The sequence below is a fragment of the Saimiri boliviensis genome, chromosome 19, assembly GCF_048565385.1.
Source record: "Saimiri boliviensis isolate mSaiBol1 chromosome 19, mSaiBol1.pri, whole genome shotgun sequence".
Taxonomy (NCBI): domain Eukaryota; kingdom Metazoa; phylum Chordata; class Mammalia; order Primates; family Cebidae; genus Saimiri; species Saimiri boliviensis.
Window position 1 is genome coordinate 45,867,941 of NC_133467.1, and position 11,232 is coordinate 45,879,172.

General features: G+C 37.2%; 1 long non-coding RNA gene across 2 annotated transcripts in view; it reads left to right on the forward strand.

The window, feature by feature from the left end:
• LOC141582279 (uncharacterized) overlaps positions 1-11,232 on the forward strand; it is a 267,838-nt gene that overhangs the window by 17,164 nt on the left and 239,442 nt on the right. For both annotated transcript variants that reach the window (XR_012515106.1, XR_012515107.1), the window contains exons 5-6: positions 472-506; positions 1,533-1,620. This is a non-coding gene — a long non-coding RNA (uncharacterized LOC141582279). The remainder of the gene's footprint in view (positions 1-471; positions 507-1,532; positions 1,621-11,232) is intronic.

Consider the following 11,232-nt stretch of genomic DNA (forward strand, 5'->3'; position numbering starts at 1 on the left):
TCTTGATAATGAATTATATACTGGCAAATTAATTATAATTTGCCATAATGAGAAATAACTTTATGCTGAGTACTGCCGACACACAAGCCCTTGAGGACACATGCCTGAGGATTCTGATGAAGATAATGATGTCCAAATATGTACACATTTGGACCTACAGTTCAGCTTTGAAACAGTGGAAGACCCAGTTTCAAATTCAAGGTTGCTTTGAGTAGAATCTCACTTTACCTCTCTTTGCATGGCAATGGGGCCAATCTTCCCTAAGCTGTACCTTACAAGAAAAGTAATACTGGTAAGATTTCAGAGTTCAGCAGACAGCGGTAAGTATTTTAGTGCCAATGATTGAGATCTACTCTAACAGTGTCCAATATTATTAAATTCTTATCTTCAGATAATTTAAAATAAAATATTTAGCACTAAACTTTAGCCTCGATGACAAAATAATTTAATCAAATTTTTATTGTTCCACAGCATCCTGAATATATCCCATATTTATTTAAAACTCTGTAAGTATGCCACTGGTCAGAAAAATGTTTTCTCACATATGTATTTATATTATTGAATACTATTTTGTAGTTCATGAGAGGTATTTGGGGAATAATAAAGAGCCACACACTGTTAATCTACTTAGCTCAATTAAATACATTGCTCCACAGAGGAACATATGTCTAAATCAATCACATTCATAGTCAAACCATTTTATATATTTGTTACCTACTATTTTAAGTAGTATTAAAAGTGTCACTAACTAGATAATATCTTATGTCTTTTGTAATTATGAGCTGCTTAAGAACATGAACACATATTTACTTATTTGCACATTTTATATTGCCTCTCATACTGCTTGTTGTTTATAAAAAATCTGCTGCAATTAAAAAGTTAATAAAAACAATAAAATAAAAATGGTTTAAATTCAAAAGACAATCATAAGTTCTATCTGACATAATAAAAAGGAGGCCAGGTGCAGTGGCTCATGCCTATAATCCCAGCACTTTGGGAGGCTGAGGCGGGTGGATCACGAGGTCAAGAGATCAAGATCATCCTGGTCAACATGGTAAAAACCCATCTCTACTAAAAATACAAAAATTAGCTGGGCATGGTGGCACAGCCTGTAGTCCCAGCTACTCGGGAGGCTGAGGCAGGAGAATTACTTAAACCCAGGAGGCAGAGGTTTCAGTGAGTCGAGGTCATGCCATTGCACTCTAGCCTGGGTAACAAGAGTGAAACTCTGTCTCAAAAAAACAAAATAATAATAATAATAATAATTATAATAATGAGAAGTTATCTAAACAGTATATGTAACAAAAGCATTTTTGTTGTTGTTATTGTTGTTGTTGTTGTTTTGCTACATAAGTAAGAAAACTTCCCAAGACACACAAAGTGGATTTGAACAAATTGAAAATAAATGCTATATCCTTGGATAGGAAGACTCCAAAAAATAATGTTGCTCTTGTTCAAGTCGACTGACAAATTTATAATTTATTCACTATGCTCCCTGGAAAATAATTAATACATCCCAACCATTGCCACAGGACTTGCAGTGCTTCACTGAGGGAGAAGACTTCCACACCAACTGAGCTGAACCTGGCCACCTTTGGCAACCGGCTTTGGCCAAAAAAAGTAAGAAAAATTGATTTGTACCATTTTGCAGAGAAACTTGAAGAGTTTCATTGTGGTTTGGCCATGCTTTTCTCCAACATCTGCTTCAAAACTGAGATGGAAACTTTATCCCACATTGTGGTTTCAGAATGAATGTCAAAGCTAATATAGATGTTAAGATGAGATTAGTAGATCATCTGTTACTACAGAAGAAAGCGCTGATAGTTGGGAAATTGTTGCATGGAGGTTCATTGTAATCTCTACTTCATATGTGCATTTGGAAAATTTTAAAAGAACATGTTTGCAAAACGCTAAAAATGAACCAGTATGACATGTTGTCATTAGAAAGATATCAATGATTTAATCTAAAATATTATTCTAGCCCTAAAAAGTCCTTCATTTAAATTGAGAAAAACATTTGATTATCAAATCAAACTTGAACCTATTTTTGTATAATGTATATGTCTATGTGCAAATTAATAATTTAATAGAAAATATTACATATGCATATTTTAAACACTAAATATAGCTCAGGCCACGCAAAGAGAATGTCTCATTTATTCTTTAAAATTCTGTCTGTTATATATGGTTTTCTCTAGTCTCTAAAACCTCAGATGTCTATATAGAGTAGGGTTTGATTTAAAAAAAAGTTATGTCCATCAATTTTTATTTGGCTACAAAAGCTTACTATATTTAGGAACAATCCAGAATTGCAAGTTGGTTTATTGAATATATTTTTCACTTTCTTCCCTCTACTTTTAATGTGGTGCATTATCCTGTAAATTACATTCAGATTATCATCTCCTTAAGTTTATAAAATGTTTTTCAAAATAAAAGTAAAAAAAATAACAATTGTAAAGTTTCTTTTTAAGATACAAACTTCATGAAACATTATGTTTTTTGATAAGCATGATATCAGCAACATATTTGGTTGAGAATGAAAGGCAAAGCTTTACAGAAACAGGAATATCTGAGTCAAAATTTTCCATAATTTGTTTTTATGTATTATATTTCACAAAATGCATGTAACTGGATTAGTTCTGCAATAGATTAAATTTGTTTTCTCACAAAATAGAACTTAAACAAAAGCAGGTGCTGTTTTCTGATGGAACACTATGAACCTATTTCCATAATGAGTTTTACAGACACATAAATCTTCAATTCACATTCTGCATTTTATAAAAGTTGCCTGCTACTAAAACCTTCAAGAAAACTACAAATTTTAAATTGGTTGTTAATTTGAGGGTCTTTGAACATTTAGACATAAAAAGATAACTTTAAATTCCATAGCATTTACAGACAAGAAGAGCATGCTATTTTAAAAAATTATTTAAACACTTTTCAAAGAAAATTGTTTCATTAACATTTTAATATTTATTTTAATATCATCAGATAATACCTCAACACCTTACCATGAAATTTAATTATATGAGTTAAATAAAATACAATTTGACATTTAATGCTCACATTGAACTTATATCTGTTCACATAGAGAACTATACACCTTATGTATTATATTGCAAAAACATTAACAATGGAAACATATTCATGTTGCTTAAAATAGTCATGTATACGCTAACCTGAATTTTTATTAATGCATCAAATGAAATAAAATAGTCTCAAGTACAATTTAATATATATCTTTAGTTTTACATTTTATGTATCACAGAATGGTGCAGTAAAGTATGAAAAATATATTGAGCTGCTATCTAGGAGACTAGAATAATTAAATAGTCCTGTGTCCTAAATAATCAAACTACTCTGAAAGCATATTTGTTTTTTATTAGTGTCACATTTCTGTGTAATATTTAAATTTCCTTGAAAGCCAAAGTAAATAATTTAAAGCATATCCTAATTATAAACATAAAATTGAACAATGTCAAGGTATAATTTAAAAATTTAGAACAGATTTTAAATAACAGTTGTAGATGTTAACAGAAATATGGAATCAGTTACCTTTAATACTGGACTTTTAATTTTACATATTTTTTCTTGAGTTCAAAGTAGAAAATATGATGGAAGGGTCACAGGATCCTTAGGGTGTCACTTTTCCAGCTCAGAACCAGCCACCTTTCCATCTGTGGCTGGTAGCATCTTTGCTTGAGCTCTTTTCAGGTCACGGGGCTGGTTCCATCCACTAGGCCCAGCAGGCTGTGCTTGGCTCATGCTAGCAGCTCAGATTCTGTGCCTGCCAAGAGTGAGCAAGGCATAGAGCAGTGAGGTGTGTGTAAGCCAGTGTGGGTTCTAGCCACTGCTCACAGCCAGGTGTGCCAGCTGTGGCAGAGTGGGCAGCTCTAGGCCCTGGCACAGGTGCTGGCACCCAGTGAGGCTGTGGCTGGATCAGGTGTGTTAAAATTAGCTTCCACTGTGGGTGCCAGGCAGCTTGGAGACACCAGATACTGCAGAGCCTCAAAGAGTGTCAGCCCTGGCTTGGGGAGCACCTAGATCTAGGCTTCCAAAAGGGCCACTGCTCTTCTCTCTTCTCTCCTTTTAGTGATGAGTAGGGGCCATGTTTCATCCCCGTTTGTGTTATAGCTCTTTCAGTCCCATCATTTGGCAGGTCCTGAGTTTTTGTTCAACGTCCAAGTAGAAAGAGTGGAAAACTGGAAGGTGAGCATGACAGAGAGAAGCTTCACTGAGCAACAAAACAGCTCACCAGAGATCCAAAGTGAGTAGCTCTTTCTTGCAGCTGGTAGTGCCGATGTCTGTGTGAGTCTGGCTGAGTCTGGGGTTTTTATATGCTCAGAAGGGAGGAATTGAGTGCTGATTGATCAATAGGTGGCCGTGGATGAGCCAAAAAAAGCACCATAAGTTCTCACTTCAAGCCACAGACTCCACCTGGAACTGGTAACCCATCCCTGGCTTGAAGGTTGAGTTTCAACAGGGACCCACCCTTTGTGCCCAAGAACCTGTCTGCCTGCCACCATCTGCATTCAGTACAACTCAACCACTCTGTTTTCACAGAGGAGAACTTGCAACCCTGTGCCAAGCTGCCATTAGCCCCTTCCAGTCTCCCTCCTGTGCTCCTTGGCACCCCAAATCTGGAAGACACCAAGGCAGTGGTGGGGGATATTGTCAGTGCTGTCTTTAGTATGTGCACAACTGGCTGGGTTGCAACAGCACTCGGGCTTGACCACAGCTTTCCTCCAAAATTATTGCAGGTGCCAAGGGAAAGGCAGAGTCCAGGGAGTAAGAACAGAGACATCTGAGCCACTTGGCGCTTCCTGGTCCCCAAGAGTGCAGGGATCCTGAGTCTGGAGCTGCAGCTGGATAGCTGCAGCTGTGTCCCTGAGCCTAGCTCTTCTGCCTCACCAACTCAGCAGGGGGCAGGCTTCCCACCTGTTCCTGGCTCCCGCTGGCTCCATGGAGTGTGCAGCCCTGGCTGTGCCTCCCCCACTGCAGCTGGCACCCCCACAGAGGCTGCTCCAGATAGACCACCACTGCCATCAGAGGCAATTCTTTTAAAAACTACATTTTATTTAATGAATGATATTAAACACAAATAGCTAATTTTAGAAATATTGTGTTTTCCATGTTATAGTTACCCAGTGACTATGGAAATTAAATATGTATTACAAACTGAAAGTGAGAAAATCAAGACATAAAATTTTGTTTGTTTAGCCCATTGAAAATAAAAGTCAGAATATGCTTCAGTAAGGCTACCTGTGAATTAAAAAAACATAATTATTACAACAATCTATTACGGTTATTCCTTAAGTGATTCCTAGAAGTGACAATAATTCATGCTCTTAAGCTAATGATTTCATTTTTTTCTCACAGATTAAATATAAGCATATATATTTATAGCCAATTTAAAATATTTTTGACATGTGAAGTAGAGCATGGCATCAATGGTGATACCAATAAGAAATTAAAATATAGCATATTATATTAAAAGTTGCTGTTTATAAACATGTTGTATTATTGGTATGTCATTTGCACATTTTTTCTCAACAAGTCTTGCTGTGACCATGAAGACAGAAAGCACTGTAGCTATAGCAAACAGAAAGATATTTAATAAAGGAATTTAGAAACAGCTCTTATAAAACAGCTGTTTTATAGAAAATCTGAGGAAGAAAAAGCCAAGGAAATCTGCCAGTGACTTCTAGAAGATCAAAATTGTTTAGTTAACATGGGAAGTAGTCGTTGATTTTCTCAGACTTCTGCAGCACTAGTGGGAGTATTTTGATAGACAATGTCCACAGTCACTAGCAAAACCTTATGTCTGTCATATGCATGTCCTGTCCCATGTGATTCTTTGCTGCACCCACGTGAACAGGAGTGATACTTGCTTCTGTTATCCCCTCCAATGCTTTTGTTAATGCCTTGTATTTGTGGAATACAATCTAAAATTCTGCTGGCAGGAATTATGAAGAAATAGATGTTCTGGGCTTCTAGTCTCTACGACACTGGGAAAAGAATACACAGAAAATTTATTATTGAGTGGCTAAAAGACAAAATGAAACAAACTCAAAATAGTTTTTAAGGTTTATACCTTTTAAAACAATTACATGGGACCTTAAAGATACTCTACCTAAGCAATACAATCTCCATTGCAGGGCATTAATCAACACACTTAACTAGGTAGTCTCTTCAAGGAAGCTCAACCATATCTGAAAAAGAAAGAATTGCAGTCCATATATATAATTGTTATTAGAGAACCTTTGTTTTTGTTCTTGAGAAAAATCTGAGAATTCTCTCTTCTGTGTTATTCTTGTCTCTTGTTTATAATTGTCTCTATTTTTATATGCATAGTGAGAGTTAGAGCTACAAATAAGTATATATACCTAAGATCTTTATGGATTTGTGCATTGTAGACATTTTGTGCAAATCAAATGATACAATATGTGGTTCTTTGTGTCTTGTTTCTGGCATTTCACATAATTTATCCAAGGCATTCATATTGTAAACAATGTGTTTTACTCACCTATTTAAACTAAGTTGGGGTAGAAGAATACAGTGCTGAATATCTCAGTTACTGAACTCATTAGAGCTCTTAGTTTTCTCTTGAAGTCTGATCTAGATAGGTAGATCCAAGTATCTGGCTGATTATGTCTCTAAATCCTAATCATTCATTACTTTTCAGAAAACCTCAAACAAAAGCATTTTAGGAAATTCCTCCCACCATCTGTAGACCAGACAGTTATTATTACACACTCTAAGAATATTATGCTAGCTCCTCATAATATCCAACAAATTCTCATTCAATTTGTAGATATTACTATGAAACTGTACATTCTAAAATGGTAAGGCCAGAATTGGTCTTATTTGCCACTATATTCTCACTTTCTAATGCAATTCTTAGAACATAATAAATACTACATGTGCAGCTAACAAATATATGAACAAATAAAAGATCTAATATAAAGAAATATTGCATTGAAGTTTCCAAGAACATAATGAATGAAAATTCTAAGTGACAAATGCCAACAAAATCAAGAAATAGATTGAATGCCAGATTCACAGTCTAAGAAAATATCATTATGTTTAGGTTTTAAATAATTACAACAAAATTTTATTTCATAGTGCTGATTTTGAAACTTTTCCTGGATCTTCAGTTTATTAAAAAAAGATAAAGTGATAGGGAAGGAGAAAATAAAACTTAAAATGAGGAGGCTACCATCACTTAAACTATCATATGTTCGATGGTTTGGCTCCTTTCTGTGAAATCCCATGTTGAAACTGATCTCCAGTTTGTCAGTGTGGAGAGGTAGGGCCTACTCCAAGGTGTTTGGGTCATGGGAATGCCTTCATGTTTTTGGGGTGAGATGGGGTTGTGAAGTTTAGCTTCAGCAGGAATGATTATGTTTCTGAGAGAGCAAGTTGTTTTAAAAAAAATCTGTCTTCCTGGTTTCTCTGTGTTGCTTTCTCTCTCACCACGTAATGTCTTTGAACCTGCCTGCTTCTTCTCCACTTCCTGGAATAAATGAACTCTATCAGAGTCCCTCACCAGGTCCATCTGCCCAATCTTAGACTTTCAGTAGCCAGGATTGTGGGCATTGACTTCTTTCTATTACAAAATACCTAACCTCAGGAATTCTGTTATAGAAACACAAAGTGTAATAAACCAATGTATATAGTAAATTACAAAGTAAAAGGCAGTATAAATTACTTATGGAATGGATAGTACAAAATCTATTTACATTTGAAAGAATAATCTAGTAGATAGAGAATGCAGATTTTTATTGTAAAATGAGATACCCATGTCTCAAAAGAGAGAGAGAGAGAGAGAGAGAGTTAGAAAGTAGTAAAATAATTTTCAGCATAGTTTGCAGAATAAAGGTGGACTGAAATATGAACACGTCTTCAAAAAAACGAATAAAATTTTGGAGCATATTCATAAAATAAATGTGGACTGAAATGTGAAGGCATTATAAAATCCATAATATTCTCAACCCCAGGAAATCAGGGTTCATTTCTCACAGATAATCAGTCATGTGAAGTCTTTCATTGAACCTGTTAAGCTAAGAGCCAGATCTCCCTAATCTATGGAAGCTTATTTAAAGCTTATTTGACAGGCATCACTGAACAAAAGGAAAATTGAGTCCTGAGTGGGTGCACAACTGGGTGATTGGGAAAAATGTTGAAGCCAGAACATATGGGTTCAGTCCTTTATACTTCATATTCCCAGTGTCCTCACACAGCCTCATTAAGTCTCCCATTTTTCTTTGGCTCCACTATAAACTGGCTGGGGTGTCTGCCTCACATACTCTGAGGGTGACTGAGAACCACCATGGCTCTCCAAACTAAGACTAGGAGACACAGCAAGGCTTAGGAGCCTAGGGGAGCAGCCTGTGGTGTCATTTGAGATGTTCTGGGAGCTGAAAAGTAGCATTGTGTCACAACTCTACAAATTGAGGACAACATACTGGAAGGTGATTCACAGGCTAAAGCCCAAGTCCTAGATTGTGAATCCCTTAGCCGAGACCTTCAGCATTTTCTGCTTTCTTTTGAGGCAGGTTGGAGAGCTCCAGTGATCCTTGAGATCTGTGACTGCTGCATGTCACGATCATGGCATCTTAGAACCCTGAGTGTGAGAACCAATGAAACCTCCGTCCCAGTGATATGCAAATGTGTCCTTTCTCTAATCAATCTTCTAATGCAAATGTTAGAAGTTTTAAAGAACTTTGTTAAATTTTTTAATTTTTTTGAATTGTACTTTAGGTTCTAGGGTCCATGTGCAGATCATGCAGGGTTGTTGCATAGGTGCATACTATATGTGGCATTTCTCCCCATGTTATCCCTCCCCACACTCCCTACCCCCTGCTGTCCCTCCCCTAGCCTCCCCCAACTGCCCCCAGTGTGTGATGCTCCTCTCCCTGAGTTACATGTTTGCATTGTTCAACACCCGCCTGTGAGTGAGAACATGTGGTGTTTCGTTTTCTGTTCTTGTGTCAATTTGCTAAGAATGATGGTTTCTAGATTCATCCAAGTCCCTACAAAGGACATGAACTCATTGTTTTTCATGGCAGTGTGGTATTCCATGGTGCATATGTGCCACATTTTCTTTGTCCAGTCTTTCATTGATGAGCATTTGGGTTGGTTCCAGGTCTTTGCTATTGTACACAGGGCAGCAATGAATACACATGTGCATGTGTCTTTATAGTAGAACGATTTATAGTTCTTTGGGTTTTAAAATGCTTTTTCTGGCACTTTCACTTACTGCTATCTTAAATTTGGGTTCTCTCTCAATGATTTGCTCTTTTTTTCCTTGCCTCCTCATAAGTTTCTGTTATTTCTCTTATTCCCATTTATTTGCTTTTTTTTTTGGCTGAACTACCTTTACAGTTTCTCTGTCTTATAGCTGTTTGTTTAAGTAAATTTTAAACATTTTGCAAGGTAGTGATCCAATTATTTTATATAGGTACAGGATTGTGTGTGTGTGTGTGTGTGTGTGTGTGTGTGTGTGTATACACACAATTACTGTGTATATATCAACACTATATTATGTAAATATATGCATAACACACCCATGGAGTCCACATCCACACACATTGCTTTGAGAAAGGCACTTTGTTCTGGGAATGAGGCTTATAAGCAGTGGGTGTGGGAATCAAAGTGAGGCAGTTTAACTTCAAGACATTAAACCATGGCTCTAAACCATGACACCATATTACTCTCAGCTGTCTTTTTCACTTTGGATACTGATATACAACAGACACTTCATGCTAATTCCGGGAAATGATCATTTTGAAATATGCAGGAAATGTTGCCTGTTCCCTTCTTTATCTGGATCCCTTCTTCACTATGACTTTGCTTTTTCTCACCTAGGATTACTTTTCTGACACATGCATGGGTACATCCCATTAAAGTAAGAGAGTTGTACTTTGTGTAAGGCACTGACAGAATCTCTCTTTCTCCATATACACCTGAACGTGACTGTCCTCTTTCTCCGTTCCAATTGTTTAACCCCAAATACCTTTTACCTTTTCAGATGTCACAAGGATGTGACTGAGTAGTTTCAAGGGCATCCACTTTTGCTTCCTCCTCCTACCTTTGAATCCTGCATCTGCATTGCTGGGTCTCAGGCCAAAGAGGAAACCCTTGTTTCCCATTCCAGGATATTTTGATGACCAACTTTTCTTATGTTGAGAATTTGAAGGACAAGGGCAGATAATGAGAAATGGATAGACAGGGACCTGTGTTCTGAGACCTGGGCCAGAGGACTGATGGAGGTGGAGAAGAATCTCAGTGATTCTGGCAGGCATCATGGATCACGAAGGGCCAGAGGAGTGGAACATATGGGCACAGGGTGAGAGGCCTGTGACAGGACACAGCCTATCTCCTTCACAGCAGAATGTTAATAGGCATTAGATTTTAATAAACAGAGAACATATCTCTGAGTCAGCATCAAACATTTCTACAGTCCAGAAGAAGGAATAGCCACAGCACCTAACCTCACCTTCCCTTGTGAGTATGGGAGTCACAGGGCAGTGAGAATGGAACAGCGTTTATCTGAGGTTAAAGCCAATGCTTCTCTCTCTTTAGTCCACACTTACAGTAAGGTCCATTGGATGCCGTGGCTACAAGTTTCTGAACTTCTGGCTTTTGAAGGAAAGACTTTCTCACCCTCTATGCTGAAGGTATTCTATGTATTATGAAATCTGGTTAGTGGCTCTTATCATCAAGAAATCTTGAAAAGTACAAGGCACTCAGAAGGCCTACATTAATAGTTTCCAGCCACTTAGAGACATCAGAGGGGTTCCTGCCAAGGGTGCACTGACCTTTTTCATCTCACTGTCCTAGAGTTAGTGGGTCTGTCTCTGGTCATCTTGAAGGAGATGGATCATCCTTCACTCCCTCTACTTCAGTATCTTGTGCATCTTCCTCAATGGTTTTGCCATGTTGTTTTCATAATGATTGTCCAGTTGATACTAAATCTTGAAAAAAAATTCCAAAAGAATATTTAATTCTTTTTTGGTCTCAGTTGTCAATTGCCCTTTTACACGAATCTGGGGCAGATCTAAGGGGCTTCTTAGAGCTCATGTTTTATAGGACCACAGTCTCTGGATGTAGATCCTCAATGTCCACTTCTTAAAGATACATTCCATCCCACATTCTCTTCCTATGATGTAACTTCAAGACTGCTACTGTTGAATGTTCTAGTCCCTTTACTTTGTGTAGTGTTGTGAC